Source organism: Danio rerio, chromosome 20 (genome assembly GCF_052040795.2).
Source record: "Danio rerio strain M-AB ecotype USA chromosome 20, GRCz13ab, whole genome shotgun sequence".
Classification (NCBI taxonomy): Eukaryota; Metazoa; Chordata; class Actinopteri; order Cypriniformes; family Danionidae; genus Danio; species Danio rerio.
In genome coordinates, this window is record NC_141040.1 from 40,340,001 (window position 1) to 40,358,457 (window position 18,457).

At 36.2% G+C, this 18,457-nt stretch overlaps 2 protein-coding genes and 1 long non-coding RNA gene across 3 annotated transcripts in view; 1 reads left to right on the forward strand and 2 right to left on the reverse strand.

Annotated features, from left to right (window-relative positions):
* adgrf3b (adhesion G protein-coupled receptor F3b) overlaps positions 1 to 1,296 on the reverse strand; it is a 671,400-nt gene extending 670,104 nt beyond the window's left edge. Inside the window, exon 1 of the mRNA XM_087298509.1 lies at positions 946 to 1,296. The gene's annotated coding sequence lies outside the window, so the exon portion shown is untranslated. The remainder of the gene's footprint in view (positions 1 to 945) is intronic.
* Positions 1 to 18,457, forward strand: part of LOC147839397 (uncharacterized) — a 765,501-nt gene that overhangs the window by 109,296 nt on the left and 637,748 nt on the right. The gene's annotated exons all lie outside the window — the stretch shown is intronic.
* Positions 1 to 18,457, reverse strand: part of ptchd4 (patched domain containing 4) — a 161,018-nt gene that overhangs the window by 96,773 nt on the left and 45,788 nt on the right. The gene's annotated exons all lie outside the window — the stretch shown is intronic.

Genomic DNA, 18,457 nt, shown 5'->3' on the forward strand with positions numbered 1-18,457 from the left:
TGATAGTCTAAAGAACAAACCATCGTTATACAATGACTTGCCCAATTACCTTAACCTGCATAGTTAACCTAATTAACCTAGTTAAGCCTTTAAATGTCACTTTAGGCTATAGACAAGCGTCTTTAAAAAATATCTAGTAAAATATTATGTACTGTCATTATGGCAAAGATAAAATAAATCAGTTATTAGAAATCAGTTATTAAAACTATTATGATTAGATATGTGTTGCAAATAATTCAGGGGGATAATAATTCTGACTTTAACTGTATATGGCCATACACAATAAATGCGCTATAAAAATATACATTACATTACAAAATTCTTAAATTCAAAACCCGATTCTATAATACACAAATCTAAATCATATGATGAAAATATTTATAATTTTTACTTGTGAATTCACAAATTGTGTGTTGCATTTTGTTATTTTTTAGACTAATCTGTCTCCATATCTGTTGGCAAAAACTTCATATATGTCTTTTAAAACAACATATTCCATGCCAAAAAAAAAGCCTTCTCCCCTGCTTTTAAAAGTGAAAATGAAAGGGGGTCGCGGACATTCTGAGGTGGTCTAGTAGCTATAGGCTTCATTTCTTATTTTTAGGGTAATAACTTAATTAAATATTGCGACAGACATTCAAAACTTACTTTTAATAGCTCAATAGATGCTTTGAATGCCAATATGGAATAAAATCAACTGAAAGATATTTAATAAAACCCTAAAGCAATGCAAAACGACTGGGAAAATCAAAACAGAACAAAACATGTTCTTCTTAAAAGTACACCAGGCCACAGTATACTTTTATAGACTTTTCTAAGAATCTAGTATGTGTATAATCCTAAAATAACCCTGCTGGCCCCTAGAAACCCATTTATCCGGAAAGTTTTTGATCTGCAGAGGTGATCTCATGGGTGTTGGCCGAGTTAAGTTCTTCTATTGAACACTTTAAGCCTGATTTATACTTCTGCGTCAGGTGACCGGCGTAACCCACGGCGCAGGCAACGCGCGTGGCTTTGCATTTATACTTCTGCGCGCTGTCTCTGTCGGTCTGCATTTACACTTCCGAAACGCTAGTTGGCAGTGAGGTGTAAATGTTCCTCTGTGTCGAGTTTCTTTTCTGCTTTTTTGCATTTCCTGAACACTTCCGGGATGTACAAGTGGCTCAAACTCGCTCATTTTGAGGCAGGAACCGGCGGACGTGCAACAACTTTAACTATGAGGTAAACACAAAACAAAACTTTCCATCCGGAGCTCCTTCACGGGACTCCATACTTGTAAACAATCATTCGCGCGGCTCTCGGTCCCGGCCAAACTCGTCAGCACTACCAAGCCGACCAATCACAGAGCTTACGCTACGCGTCGTTGCGACGTGTAGTTACATTTTTTGAGAGGTGCACGTCAGCGACGGCGATGGCCACGGCGAAGGGCTATGCGTCAGCGCCGTAGCATACGCCGGTGTTTGACGCAGAAGTATAAATCAGGCTTTAGTCAGAGTGAACCTCAGCCTCACTAGCCTCTCCAAGGCCAGGCCACGTTCAGAGGAAGAAGAATACGCTCAATTACGCCTTCTGTCCATCAAACAGACCCTTTTCTCCTCTATCCGCAGGCCTGTTTTTCCAGTCAGCCATCCTGACAGGCAAAGCGCTTCTCCCTATTTCAGACAGGCCTGATTGATCAGCTGACTCTAGAGCGGCACGTCTCCTTGATACAGCAATGTGTCTGACTCTGTGTGTGTGTGTGTGTGTGTGTGTGTGTGTGTGTGTGTGTGTGTGTGTGTGTGTGAGAAAATGGCTGACACTACAACCGAAGCCACATGAGGTTTCCTCCAACAAAGGCTTGATTCACTCCATTGAACTATGAAGTGCAGCAATTTAGTTTTACTGTGAATTGATGGCTTGTGAATGAGTACTAGATGGGGTCAGTTATGATACATGGGCATTCCCAGCTCACCTTGGGCTCTTCCGTGCAGCACTGGTGTCTCATTGGCTTTCCTATCACTTTTTCTAAAATGCTAAATAAATCTCTGGTGTCCTCAGAATTTATCTGTGAAATTTTTAGCTCAAACCCTCCAACAGAACATTTAGTTTATTTAGCAAAAATTGTCCCCAATTTGGAAGTGAGCTAAAACCTGATGTTTTTGAGTGCGTCTCTTTGACAAATGAAGTGAACGAGAGGGGTCTGGATGCAGACCTGGTGCAGTGCAATCTGAGTTGCATCTATTGCTTTTTAATGCGCTCACCTAACCCCACCCCTAACCCTACCCGTCACAGTGATGTCACTCACTCCATTGAGTGCATTGTGTCTGACATTGCATCGCTGAGTGATGCAATCTCAGCTTGCATAATACAGGCTTCATCCAGATACTATTGAAATGAACTGTCGCTTCCCAGAGCCTTTACATGCTATTCTAACAGACACAACAAGACAAGCTAAACTCACGCAAGCAGAAATGGTTTAAAAGTGTGTCAATGGACTCCACACAAATGTGGAGTCTCTAATATTAGTTATTACAACCAACAGCAGAACATTTGTAATGTTTTTTTGCAAATCTCCATCTGCAACGGTGAACAGAAATTGTGACTGCTGCAGTAGTGTTGTGGGTGGAAACATGCAGATTAAGGGGTGGTAATATATAACAATATCCCTATCTTGTGTCACTGGGGAAAAAAAAAGTCCAATATTTGGGTGTGAGCTAAAAAGCTGCCGTTTTTTTTTATCTCTTTATATGTGGATGAACTGCTGCTTTCCAGAGATTTAACATTCTATTCTAACAGCAACATCAAGACAAGCTAATCTCACGGAAGCAGAAATGGTTTCAATGTGTGTCTATGGACTCCACACAAATATGGTGTCTAATATTATTTGTTACAACCAACAACAGAACATTTGTAATGTTATTTATTTTATTATTATACATTTTTTTTTTTGTGAATCTCCATCTGCAACACATATAAATATCTAGGGGTCATTATCAACATGTTGAAACTCCAACTTAACACCTAATAAAAACGTTAAACAAAGACAGGTGTTTCTTTTTCCGAGGAAACTTACATCATTTTAGGCTTGTACCTCTATGATGACACTTTTCTATTAACAATTTATTGAATCTGTTTAATCTTTTTGCATTGTAGCTTGGAACGGCAATCTGAGTCTGTTAAATAAGAACAGGGTAGCTTAAGTAGCTTTGTAAAGGTGACAGGCAAGATTATCGGTTTTACCCAAAGTAGTCAAGAAATTTGTTTTGGCTACAGAAGCTTCCAGTGTACATAAAGTACAAAATAAAAATGGCGATGCACATTAAACAGAGATGCTGTTAGTCAAAAAGCTCTGAATGTTGAATTGTATGTACAGATTTGTTATAAATATACAAGAGAAAGTATTGCATTGTTAAATGGTATAAGGTGCTGTGTACAAGTGCGTATGAAAAGGTTTTGCACATGTTTATGGCACAGTAGGGGAGTAATAACATTTCATGAGGTGGATGGCCTGAGGAAAGAAACTTTTCCTGTATCTGTTTTTGTGCTCTGTGCTGTGTAGCGCGGACCTGATGATAACAGTCCAGTAAGTGTGCTGGATGCAAGGGGTTTAGAGTCTAATGGTATCTTACAGTAATTGTGTTTTAAAGAGAGCTCAGGGTATTTTACCCCGGATCACCCATTGCATTTTCAGTTTCAGCTGCTGCCTTTAAGACATCGTTTTAGAGTTCCTATTTGCAGGACAAACAGATTTAAAAATGATTTTATAATGGTGGCCATTAGATGATTAAATGAGTCCACCATGGAGGGAGATGCACCTAAAAAAATATGTATTGTAAGTTTTGTGGTAATAATTTGGTAATGTGTACACACGGAACTTGCCTGTGCTATGGCACCTTGCTGCAATTTTAGTTTCCCTAAATGGGATAATAAAGTTGAGTTTGAGTCAACTAGTGAAGCAGTTTTGTGGGTGGAAAAATGCAGATTAAAGGGTGATAATATATAATATTATCTCCATCTTGTGTCACTGGTGAAGCAAAAACTGATATAGCAAGTGTTTCACAAGCCTGCAAAGTCTTACCAAAACAAAGTTATTAGGTTGGCATGTTCTGGGTTAGTGAATGCACCAGGCACCAAATTCAGATTTTCATGATGTGTTCTCTTTAAATCTGCACAGAAAGTCTAAAATCCTCTGGTACCATTTGAAAAGCCCATTTTAATGGAGTTTTAATGACTAAACTTGTATGTGGTGATTTCTGTTTGCACCTAAGATGGAATTGGTTTTTCTGATCTGCTTTTTTTTCCTGAAATGTTTAAGCTCTTTATCCATTGAAGATCGTTTGTGTAAAAAGCAAAGATCTTGCTGCAGCAAATCAATAGTACTTTGGAAAGTCCTCAAATCAAAGCGGTTTTATTCTGTTTGATACTCAAGGCTGGAAAGTGTTTTGTTTTTGTTGTGGTCTTTTGGCATTTATTTGAAGCGTTATTAATCTAATGATTGTGACCTCGTGGCTATGCTGCAAAACATTAAATGTCAAATGCAAAGCAGTTTTGTGTGGTTGTTTCATAAAGTAAATATTTATTTCAATAAATATAATTATGTGTGTGTCCAGTTTTCCCAGACACAATACAAACTAGAAATATATGAACATAAAGGTTCAAATATTTGAGTGGCAAAATGAACCATATATATATATATATATATATATATATATATATATATATATATATATATATATATATATATATATATATATATATATATATATATATATATATATATATATATATATATATATATATTTATATATATATATTAAATGTGTTTAGGTGGTAAACATAATGGAAAAAATCTGCTAATTAAGTATCAACTTTTTATCTTAAAAGTAAAAAAGGAAAAGATAAATTGAAGCTAAATTAAAATAAATTGTTTTAAAAATGACAAAAGCACACAAAATGAAAAAGAAAAACCTTAATCATATTCTATTTGATTGAAAATGCTTTTTTCCTTATGCTGAATGATTTGAAAGAGTGGTGTCTTGCTTTGTTTAGCCCTGACCGTGACCGGTATGAGATGTCATCTTGTCATCTTGTCCTCTTGGTATGAGATTCACTCTTTTAAAGATTTCACGGCCAAACAGAGGTTTTGGTTTATCAAACCATTCATCACTTGTCTGACTGTGAATACATTAATGCTCTATTTCAGAAAGAGATAATATGCCGGATGTTTAGAGACATCACCTATTCCACTCTAACACATGCTGGGTTGCTTTGTTTATATAAAAGCTGAAATGGAAAGTGAACAACCACCAGATTTTTATAATAAATATTATAATACATTAACCTTTCTCTGAATTTTCAATTACTTTCAAGTGCTGTTTAGCAGAGGGATTTTTAAACATGATATTCTTAATAACTACTTTGTTTTTTCTTTGGCATGATTAAAGCACATAATAGTTTACTAGGTAATTTGCAAGATGTATAATTCAGCAATAAGTGGAATTTAAAGGCTTAACAACATTAATTAGGCAAATGAGGTTAATTAAGTCATTGGGTAACAGTGGTTTGTTCTGTAACCAATCTGGGAAAAAGATCTAAGTGGTCTAATAATTTAGACCTTAGCTAGTTCCAGTAAAATAAAAAAATATGACTTTTTTATTTCTAGAAGAAAGGCATAATATGAAATACTGTGAAAATGCCATTTTTATGTTCGAAAACATTTGAAAAAGAATACAAATTTCACTGGATGGCTAATGATCGTCTTTATTTGTATATTTACAAAAATAGCAATGACTGAGATCTACTGTACCTAAGGTCGTTAAAAGTGTTTTTAATTATTTGTGTTAAGAAGAACGTAAATAAATGCATGAAAATGTGCATGCACAATATCATATGCATTTGTTTCATAAACATACATATACTGTACACATAAAGATAATAAATAAATTTAAAGCAATATAATGAATCAAGATCACTGGTTGTCAAGTTGCTAGAACATATACGACCTTAGCCTATTTTGAAACCGCACCTAAGATCACAGGGAGCTTCTGTGTTCGCGAGAAATGCAAACGGCTGAAGTTTAAGGTAGAAGCAATGAAAAGTACACGTTTGCAAACCTACCAAAAGGTAGAAGCAATAATTCGGATAGGAGCAATAATGTGGAGAATATTGATCTTGTGATGAGCCCAATGAGCCTTACATCTAAAAGTAGAGCAAGGGTGTTCCTTTAGTGATATCGCTTTGACTCACACGTTGAAAATGGCGGACGTGAAACAAGAAACTGAGGAAATGATCGTGACGCGCGGCTGTCAATCAATATTGGTGGGCGGGGAGACCGCTCTCCTACGTCAAAAAATTCAATAAAGAAAGATTTATTAAAAACAGTACAATGAATCAAGATCACTAGTTGTCAAGTTGCAAGAAAATACACTACCTTAGCCAATTTTGAAACTGCTATGCGGTTAAAAAGCTTTCATCTCACCTAAGGCACCAAGTAAGCCAAGACTAGCACTGCTGCCACCTCACAAAATAAGTGCATGGCACCTTAGTATACAAGAATAACTGTAGTGTATATGTGTAAATGACTGTGATCAAACATATAGAAAAGGCTGTATTGTACGCAAGGATGTGCGACATGCGTATCTGATCTGATCTCTCACAAACATCCTGTAAATGCTAATGAAGTGTTCATACAGTTTCACTGAAAAGAGCTGGGAAGAAATGGATTTAAACGTCTGATGAGTCATACCGCACTTGAGATGTGCTAAGTGAATAATAAAGATGCATCCTGTGTGTTTTGAAGCTTATTTAGCCGGAATAGTTTAACCGTCTAAGGGATATCATCATATTGCTGTAATACCCATTAGCTTTAATAATAAAAACAAAAATGCAAGTGTAAAAATAGCAGTAGCTTTATGCTCTATTCAAATGTTATCCCAATGTATACATTTAAAAGACGATTCCTCCTCTGAAACAAAGCACATGAGGAGAAAAGGCTTTCCTGTGCACTATGAAGAATTATTATGGCAGGTAAGCTGTGTGACAGTGAGCAATGTAGCTAAATATTGAGCACATTTGTCTGGCTGGGGAAGCAACAAACCACGCAAACTTCTCCGGAAACACAAACCAGCCCTCATGAATACTGATGATGCACGCCAAAATGTGGACTGTTCTTAAACAGAGGGTTTTTCTTTGCTTCCAGATAATACGCCTCCGCCAAAGTCCTGGTGAAAGTGTTGAGTAGCACAATGATGGGCCGCCATCTGTCGTTTTCTCATTAAAGTGAGGAATATGTTAATGCATCTTCGCAGTCTTGCAGAGCTGCTAAGTCAAGGACAAAATTAGATCGCTTCCAACATTGTTATCCATATGTCAAGTATTTCTCTTTTTATTGGCTGATTGAAACTTTATTTGCGATTTCTACAGTATAGCTTGATAAAAGATGAAATGGACAAAGAATTTTTAATCGGTAAAGTAAAAGAGCTTTTAGCATAACGTACTGTGTTGATTTGGTTATGAAAAAAAATTAAATGAATCTGTCTAGAAAATAATAATGTAAAACATATGTCTATTTGTCTTTCTGTCTATCCATAATTTAAATATCTGTCTGTATATTCATCCATTCATGTTAATAATCCATCTATCTCTCTTTCCAACTGCCTGTCTATATTTCCATCCATTCATCCAACTTATTAATGTTAGTAATCCATCCATCCATTCATTCATCTATAAGGGCTGTGCGAAAAATTGAAATTGAATCACAATCGCGATTTGAAGCATTGCAATTAGCTAATCGCAAGAAGCTGTGATTATATAATTCCCCCCGCCCAGAGTAAATGCATGACTGCCGTCTGTGTGTGACAGTCTTACTAGCCAATTGAGTAAGCACACTTTCATTCTGCCCAATCAAAATTGCTCAACCAAACTATGCGGAACATCCACAATAAAAACAAACAAACAGGAAAGCGCGGACAAGATGAAATCTGCCACTTCAGAAGCATTAATAGACAAATTATTATTAAAAAAAAAAAAAATCAACTTGGTAATATGGGAATGTCTTGGTTTCAAAGTCACAGACACCAAACAAAACCTGGTAATTTGAAAGAGCTCTCGAAGAATTGTTGCCACAGCACAAGAAAACACATCAACTAGCACCTAAAAAGCAAAGTGAAACTCAATCTAGTGGCAATCAAAGTACAACTTCAAAGTTGTTTGCTTATCTAAGTTATTGTATCTATCGTACAGTAAGTAATCAAATAATATCTATCTGTCTTTCCAGCTGTCTGTCTATACATCAATTCATCCATCCATATCAATAATTTTAATAATCCATGTTTCAGTCTGTATTTCCACCATCCATCCATCCATCCATCCATCCATCTTAATAATGTTAAGAAATCCATTTATCTGTCTGACTTTACTTCTTTTCATCCCACCATAAATCTATATCATGCAATATAACTAAATATCCATCTGTATTTCCATCCATCTGTCTTCATTTATATTGACCCATCCATCCATCCAACCATCCATCCATCCATCCATATCAATAATGTAAATAAATCATCTATCTGTCTATATCTATTTCTATCTATCCATATTAATAATGTTAGTAATCCATCTATCTGTATGAAAATGTTTATTTATCTATTTATCCATCCAACCAACCATTCATATCAATACATTAAATAATCTATCTTTCAGTCTATCTGTTTTCCGTCCCTTTCATTTCTATCCATCCATCCATTTTAATATTAAAAATCCATCTTTTTCTTACTGACTACATTTCCATCCATCCATCCACCCATCCATCCATCCCAATGTAAATAATACATCTATTTGTCTATCTCTATTTCCATCCATCCATCCATCCATCCATGGATCCACAATTATAATGCTAATAATCCATCTGTCTGATTATATTTCCATCCATCCATATGTAAATAATCCATCTATTTGTCTATCTCTATTTCCATCCATCCATCGATAAATCCAAATAATGTAAATAATCTAAATATTGATCTGTTTTCCTTCCATCTATCTTTTTTCCATCCATGCAATGACATCTTATACAGTAGGGACACACACATAAACACAGTTAAAGAAATTTACTTTAGTCCCGTTTCCTTCTGTAGAATCACCGCACATACAAATTTACATGTAGCATGCATCTTGTGTGCCAACTCAGTTCAAACTCACTTCAAATTGTAAGAACTGAGCTGGAATATAAAATGGATTCTCAGTTCAATTATGTACGGTGCACAAGCATATTGTACTGTTGTGTTTGTGCATGTCTTGCACTTAAGCGGTCACCTCAGGGCAGACCACGCCAGGATAAGACATTCAGGTTTGTTTTGGCAGCAGGATTATTCTAAAGCACTGTTTCTTCAGACCAATACTGTACGTCTGTCTGTGTGAAAAATCCTCTGCAAGCATCTGCAGACAGCTGTGTTTGCCATTCTCTTTTCAATGAATTTTCAATGGGCTCCTCAAAAGGTCTCTGAGATATACAGTATCAGACGGTTCAAAGCTAAGATGGAGGAGAAAAAAAATAGCTCAGTGCTAGTTCTGGCACTCTTACGTCATGGACTATCTGGAGGATGGTGCAATGTATGACTCAAAGCTTTTTCATTCGAAATTTGCTCATTTGGCGTTCTTCCTAAGCCAGCAGAAGCTTTCAGCTCTAAATCATTGATGTTGCTACGAGAAAAAAAAAAACAGTCTTCAAATCAGATAAAACAGATAAATGATTCAAATGTTTTTTTGTGGAGAAGCGGCCTCAAATCAACAGCTTTAGAAATCTCAGCTCTCCTGAGTGCATTAATAATACACGATGACCCACTTTTTGGTCTTAAATTAAGACATAACATGACTGCAGATCTGCCCCATCAGTTTCTTTACATCAGGAGTGAGTTATACACAGGAGGTTTGACAGTAACAATCTATGCTTTATGTTTGTATAGAACAGGACAAGCTGTATTTCTTTTTCAATGCTACCTCAGCATAATGTAACCAAACATTTAGTTATATTAGACAAAGCATTCAGTTCGCCCCACTCATAAGGGTCACAAAAATGCTAATTGTACTTATGCAACAAAAGTGCTTGTAAGAAGAAGTGTAAATGAGAAGTCATTTATCCTGGAAGAAGAAAAAGTAAGAAAAAACAGACAATGTTCATTGAGGCTGCTAGCATTTCACAGTCATTTTCACCAGTGCATTAATTAAGATTATAAATAAACATTTCTGAATGCCATGCACCCAGATGCCTAAACAGATATAGTTTGCTTTTTGCCATATGTCATGATCATTTTGCCATTGAATATCACAGGTTTTTAAAACAACAAATGACTGCATCATCTATTGTAGAAACTTAAACGGTTTTGCAGCATCCGGTCACGCACCAGGAGAATGAAGGAAAGTTTCTTCCCTCAGACTATCAGGCAGATAAACACTTAGCACACCTCACACAAACTCTCTCCATCTCCCTCACTGCAAACCATCGAGATGTAGCATGCACTGCACTTTAACCAATCCATACTTAAAACAATATTGCCCACAATAATTTACCCCAACAGTCAGACTATGGTCCAGTCCCAATTTAGCCCTTCTCCTTGTCCCAATTCGCTTTAGCTTGAAGGCGTAGGGCTAAAGGGAAGGGGCCCCTTCAAACAAAGATTTTTCAGGACCACGCTCGAAACCAAGGAGTAAAAAAATTTCCCAGAATACACCAGCCACAACGGCAGCGTAGCTCTACCCAGAAGTAAAAAGATCCACAAATTAGTATTTTTTGTCATTATTACGTATTTTTTCAACAAACAAGCACGTTTTAATACATTCATAATCGCATTCGTTTTTTACTGTCATGCTTTAAAAAAAAAATGCTAAAATAAAAACTGCTAATTTTTTGCTATCTATAATCCACAATAATAATTCCTGTATAGTAGTCCCACAACATTCTGACAATCGATGACACTCGAATACCCTGTCAGTGGCTGGGAATGAGCTTTTTACATTGTCTGCTATAATGTACTTTTTTTTTTTGTGTGTGTGTTTATATAGATGAATATGGCCACATTGTAAATACACAGTATAGTTACGATTTTATTGCCACATTATATGGTTATGATATAATGACATGATATAGGCCTTCAGTGTTTTCCTGAAGCTAAATACCAACACATAAAGTAACAGAAATATCTACAGCAGTCTTCATCGCCAATCTCATATGAAGCCATGGCATATGATGATGTGTGGAGGTGTTGTGCTGGTGTTCCATTTCTTAGGGGTAAAAAAAAATTTGAAGCCTTTCCCCTTCACACTCTGTTTCAAGGGCCAAGGAGAAGGGGTAGAGATACAAAAATAGAATTAGGATTGGGCCTATGTGTACACCTATTCATTGCCTTCTACGTTTCACTATCACTATCAACATTGTCAATTGTACCTTGTTTTGTTTTTTGGAAGTATGGTATTTTATTTTGCACTGTCTGTATTCTGGAACACATGCTGCTGATTATGTAACAATAAAAAGGCATTTGATTTGATTAAACATTAAACTTCTAAAACCAAAATAGTAGACATGTGAAGCCTATTCATAATATTACATTGCTTTCCTATGTATTATATTCATGATGAAGCCACTTGAATGCAACTAATGAAATATAGTCAACAGTGTAATAACCCAGATTCAATAAATCATTCCTTTCCTTTCCAATATTTTGACAAAAAAAGTACTGTTTTTATTTAAAGGCCACTTTGAAATTACAACAGTCATAGTTGAATGTGCTCTACAACGTATTTTCACACAAATAATCTCAAATAAGGGTGACACGATGGCTCAGTGGTTAGCACTGTTGCCCAACAGCAAAAAGGTCGCTGGTTTGAGTTCCGGCTGGGTCAGTTTGCATTTCTGTGTGAAGTTTGCATGTTCTCCCCATGTTCACGTGGGTTTTATCTGGGTGCTCCTGTTTTTCCCACAGTCCGAATACATGCGCTATATTTAAAATGAATACACTAAATTGCCAGTAGTGTATGTGTATGGATGTTTCCCAGTAATGGGTTGCAGCTCTTTATTCACCTCTGATGAATAAAGAGTCTAAGCCAAAGGAAAATTAATGAATGAATGAATAATCTCAAATACACAGAGAAGCAACCAAACCATGTTCCAAGATCCCAGTTTTTATTGCCTAGTTTGACCTTCAGCAGATGGTCTTAACCACATCTATATAAAGGCATTGAGTTGCTGGCATGTAATTAGTTTGATTACATGTGATTACATGCGGTATTTGCAATGAGCAGTTGAATGGTTGACACCTAATTGACCAGTGAGTGTATATAAAGCCCTTTATATGGTCTAAATGGCATTCAGATGGAAGAATGAAAAGCATCATTCAATACATTTCTATCACTTGTGGTTGGTTTAAGAAGCATACATGTAAGTAATCAATTTTACAAGCTGTCTCTCTTCATTAATGGTCGTCAGCTGGGTTTTCATCACTCTGTGTTGTTGTACATTTTAAAGTATCGAATGGGAAATTAATAATGGAAAGCCAGATTTTGAATAAAATTCCCTTAATAAGCCAAAAATGTTTTCACGCTCGCTTTTTGGACTGCAAAAAAGGTTAATGTGAATACTGAGCTATGGAAATGCATTTGCCAAATAAACTCTGACACATTCTGGTTTTATGCCATTATTCTTGCCTTGCTTACTGTCCCCATGTGGAAAGAACCTATATGAGGATATGTGCACATATATGAAACCTATATGCTGTATAAATGCACATGTCTGTTCAGTTCAGTCATCAGAAGTTAACCCCTAAATTGACACAGGTAAAAAAAAAAGATTCAGCTTCAGTCATGTTCATGTTGTGAAAATGTCCACTGTTGATTATATTCGACTTCTGTTTTCAGTAGCGATTTCAAAACTTTTAATATGGGAAGTCCTCAGCTATGCAGAGGTTATTATTAATCAGAAATTGAGTGTACAGTTTTACGTTAGGAAATGCATTCTTACAAACAGTCGGCAAGTACCGGAGAACAGATGTAAAAAAGTGATCAAATGTTGTTTTCAGTCAGGCTCATGTAAAAGTCATATTTAACTCGTTTAGTTTTGCCTTCATTCATTTTTGATTTCATGCGTGACATAAAGCACGAGTCTTCAACACATGATTTATTTACAACATGCTTATAAACAAAACAGTTTAACTAACTAATTTCTAATATCTACTTTTTTATCTTTCCCATGGTGACAGTGAATAATATTTTACTAGTTATTTTCCAAGATAGTTGTATACAGATAAAGTCCCTTTAAGTATTCTATAGTCTTTGATTTAGATTAAAGTTTAATTTAAAGGTTATACTAGGTTATGTTAACTAGAAAAGTTTGAATAAATAGTCAAGTTATTATATAACTGGTTTGCAGTGTAGACAATCAAATAATATACAGTAATTACTTCTTAAAGGAGGCTAACAGCACTAACTTACTTTTTTTTTATTATTAAAAACAGATTTTTTCAGGAAACAAACTGTATGGAATAAGAGTTATTATGACTCCAAATGAATTATTTATGTTTTATAGGAAATACTGTGAAAATCTTTAAATCTCTATTAACTGCATCTGTTTACAGATGTAAAAATGTGCCTTGATGTACTTGAATGTTAAAAGTGTGTTATCCTACAATGCAAATTGAGTTGTTAAATAAATGAACATGGAAGATTATGTTGAGTTTAAGTTATTCAATCAGCTTGTTTATGAGGACAGGGCAGCACGGTGGCGCAGTGGGTAGCGCAATCGCATCACAGCAAGAAGGTTGCTGGTTAGAGCCCCAGCTGGGTCAAATGGCATTTCTGTGTGGAGTTTGCATGTTCTCCTCGTGACGTGGATTTCCTCCAGGTGCTCCAGTTCAAAAACATGTGTTAGAGGTGAATTAGGTAAGCTAAATTGTCCGTAGTGTATGAGTGTATGGGTGTTTCCCAGTACTGGGTTGCAGCCGGAAGTGCATCTGCTGCATAAAACATATGTTGGATAAGTTGGTGGTTCATTCCACTGTGGTGACCCCAAATTATAAAGGTACTAAGCCGAAAAGAAAATGACTGAATGTTTAGAAAGATTGATGCATAAAAAAATGACTTTGATTAACTGTTTAGGTAGTTTGTGATGTATTTTAAAGTGTGCTCCCTAAAAGTACAAGTGGCCCCTGCCCGGCCCCCCCAGTTACTCTAGTCTAGAATCGCCAGTGTTAATTTGATGCAAATTTAATACCTGATTCAAAAAGCTTATTTAGGCCAGTATGCCTAATAAATGCAAAATTAAATATGTTTTATCAGTGGTGTAGTGGAGGGTATACGCAGGCAACCTGTGACAACGGGTTGGTGCGGGTATTCTGTATACCAGTGGTCCCCAACCTTTTTATCACCGCGGACCGGTCAACGGTTGTCAATTTTACAACGGATCGGTGGGGTGGGGGTGGGGTGGAAATGGGGGCTGCGCTCGTGCATCCAGGTTAATCATGAACAACTCAGTGCGCATGCGCTAGTTGCACTATCGCGGTCTGATTGTTTCAATCAAGGTTTATATGCATCAAATACATAACATCTGTGCCAAACATCTCAACTGACGAACATATTAACAATAATAAAACCGTATAGCCGAATTAAATGTATGCATTGGCATGTTACAGCCCAAATGATTATGTGAAACTCCATATAGATACATATTGCAATGATTTTGGGTACTTACTTAGCGATGCACGCACACATAAAATTATATGCACAGTCCTTAAATGCTTTGCTGATTTGGACTCTATAATACATGTTTTATAACTTTAAATTATCAACAACCACTATGTTCTTCCCGCTCTGTGGTGGATTTTGGCATAGTCCATTTCACGTGAGATGGCAGGGGTGAGTGGAAGTAACCAAGTCGTGGGGGAAATATTTCTACAGCAATAATTTATGATTTCTTATGTGGCCCGGTACCAATTGTTCCACGGAACGGTACCAGTCCGCGGCCCGGTGGTTGGGGACCACTGCTGTATACCACTTATTTATTAGGCAGCTTTGAGTAAATCTCCTCTGATGTGCATCATTCAGTAGTGTCCTGCAGTGGCCAAAATCATGACAGTCCACCACAACCAGTCATATAAATGTCACAGTGATGATTCAGTCAGGACCGTGGCACCAGCTTGCATTAAATATATTCGATGATTGTGCCTGATGCGCCTGCGCCCACTCTGTCTCCCGCACCCCAGTAATTTGAATCAGTACATAATAACAAAAACAACACCTTACAAATAAAGCAGCAGGTTTTTACGATCAGAAATTTCTCAAACCAGTAAACCCTCCATGTAAACTTTTCAGTCAATGGATTCACTAAACAAATCCGTTCAAATAGCTAATTCAAAACGTCTCTGATACAGAGAAAACCAGACCACTTTAATCAGAGATTACAGAGAGTCACGTTTTTAGATTGTGTGTGCTATCGGAATATAAATAAGTATCCTGTGGATCGAGAGGCACATATGAGTTGCAATATCAGCCCAGTTGGTTCTGTAACATTAGTAATACTCAGAGTCGTTTTTTGTGCACATTATTTGACAATAAAATAAGTCTCACCCAGTTTTTCCAGATGCACACCCAGAGTCTCTTTTTTGGCTACAATACTGCTAGACACCAAAAGAGAATGGCTATTTGCTTGAGCTGGGTTGCTGTGTTTGAAATTACAGTGTTGTGCTATGAAGAACAATGTTATGACAGGCCAGGAGCAGCAGTGAAACAGTGAAAGTGCATGCAATTAAAACGCAGTAGAGTGCCCTACTATTAAATTGATCTGCCCAATAAAATGTATGTATGCCATGTATGTCTCGATTACTCACCAATGTTTAAACATTAGCTTAATATGCATTACCGCAAAAATCAATGAATACTAAATCATGCATTTTTACTATTAGCAATTCATAATTGTGCAAATAAATGCAAAGCACATCAACATCGGTATCCTTTCTCATAGCCTAAATGAATCCGGGGCCTAATTGCACTGATAGCGTTCTCTCCAAAGGGAAGCGATAAATCAACTGAAGAGTCACATGCTTGTCTTTTACGAGACAATTCAGCCTTGCATTATTGCATGCATGGCATCATAAACAGGCCATCATTCCTGCACGCATAACGCTCCCTGTCGGCCTGTAAAAATCACAGAATTAGTGTACGCAAGAAAAATAAATGCATCCTGCTGCATGAACTTCATCTGAGGAACCAATCTGAATCTATTTTGCGATTGGAATTCAAACAGTATGGTTGCTTTAGCACTGAGCAGCCATTTACAGATGCACACATCCATTGGCTGGGACTATGAAACGCATTATGTAAAGTATTCAGATGTCGTCTCCCCCTAGAAGGAAAAAAAGCCATGTGTTGGAGGAGATATTACAGAGAGGGAAGTCTCGAGGCTGCAGCAGAACTAATCCAGTTTGTTTCACCACTAAAAGAGAAGCTATTTTGCGCCACCACCATCAGCTTGGGAACTGCCAGATAAGCACATGTATGTTGCTTGTTTTTTTGTGGTGGTGGTCCCATGAGTGAGAAATTATGGGAAAATGTGACCAAGCCCCGCTTTTGTAACTCATGCTTTTGACAGCGGCTCATTTAAACTAAGTGCGTACAGTTAAGATGTTTATGTGGAAATGGAGCTCGACTACAGCAGCTGTGTCTTAATTACCCAAGTTCCACCTCACTATACATCACTGTCGGCACAGGGAAAACAAACAGTGACCAAATGTCAATGTGAAGGTGAATTGAAAGCTCATTTAGAATGAATTTTCTACTTCATATTGAAAGATTCGGATTTATGCCTTCCAATCTGTCTCAGGATGAACTTTTATCATTTTCTTATAATGCTGTTTCTCACTATTTTTATTAAAAATGATTATTTGATTATTTAAATGAGTGTTTAACTCTGAAATGATCTTAACTAATGAATTTGTCTCTTTGTAACTATTTTCAGGAGCCACCAAACTAGGTCAGAGGTCACGGAGATCTTAAGTGGAACTGAAGAGCTAAGGACTGGAACCAACTGTTTCTAGTTATTTCTATGAGTTAATACTATCTCAAATGTCTAAAGTGATTTTACTATTTTTTATGGTTGATTCTTTTAAAGTGATTCTACTTCTTATTCACGATAGACTATGTGTAGTAAGGGTATAACTACCTAAATGTAGATTATACCAGTTTTTAACCAGTTTTGATAAAGACAGCTGAAAGTATACTCAGCCTTGGGTAAGGAACAGATTGTACTTTAAGTGTGTGTGTTCTATTTGATTGTGGATCCGTTTCACAGGTATGGAGTCAGCTCTAAAAGTCTAATGGATATCTGATGTTTATATGCTTCAGATATACATGTGAAAATGTTCCTAGTCTATCTGTGTTTTAATCAATCAGTTTAGAAAACCTATATGTATGACGCAGTTACTGACGTTATGTGTGAGAATAATTGTTATTGATTTGTGATTGTAAGCAGAGCGGCCTATATAGGAACTCATTGCAAACTATCTTTAGTAAACTTTATTTATTTATTTCAATCTCTGACTCCAGCTCTTCTTCATCTGACAGACTAATCATTCTTTGGGTTAAAACTGTAAATTACCCTTACAATATTGTAAAGGAAAAACTAAATCTATCTAAAAGTACACAGCACATTTCTGGAGTTGAAAAATTAGGAGTTATGCAAAAAAAAAGTGTAAAAGACTTACATTTTTGGAGTTTATTTTTAAACTCCAACACAATTTTGTGTTATGGGGTAAATCCCTGCTTTGTTGTATTTTCAAGTTCATTCACTGGTGTTTAGGAACATACTTTAACTTCCTACCTCTAGTTAAATTTTTAGAAACTCCGCCATTACACAACCCTGCTGAGCAGCACATGAGAACTGGAGTTATGTTCTTCATTGTGAGGTAGATAAAAGAGCATTGTTATACAATTCTAAAAGCTTTTTCCAAAATGTTGGATATTTTGTGACAGAATTTTGCTGTAGCTGTTTTGTACTGTCACTAAGTATAGGATGATAACCATTTTGAAGGTATACATACCGCGGTTTGGAAAAGTCAAGGTTTAAAAACCGTCAAATTTTTCTGCAATTCCGTTCCTAAAGTATGTGTACGATTTTTTTATTTACTTTTTTTGTGTTGTTTTTTAGGACAACAATATGTCCAGCAGAAAAGATATCTAAAGATGCCCTTTTAAATTGTAAATAAATCTGTGTTCTTAAAACAAATGAAGACAGCAGATGTCAATGATTCATTTAAATTATTTAGCCTGACATGTTTACTGCTCCAAAATATTTTAAATGTATCTCAAAATAAAATATATTGTGTTTAAAGGGGGAAAAAGTTTTAGTTTTTACTCAGACATTTGAAAAGAATAAATTTTAGAGCAGTAATCACAATACAGTGGAACCGTGAAACAGTTTTATCCAAGGTTATCATCAGAATCA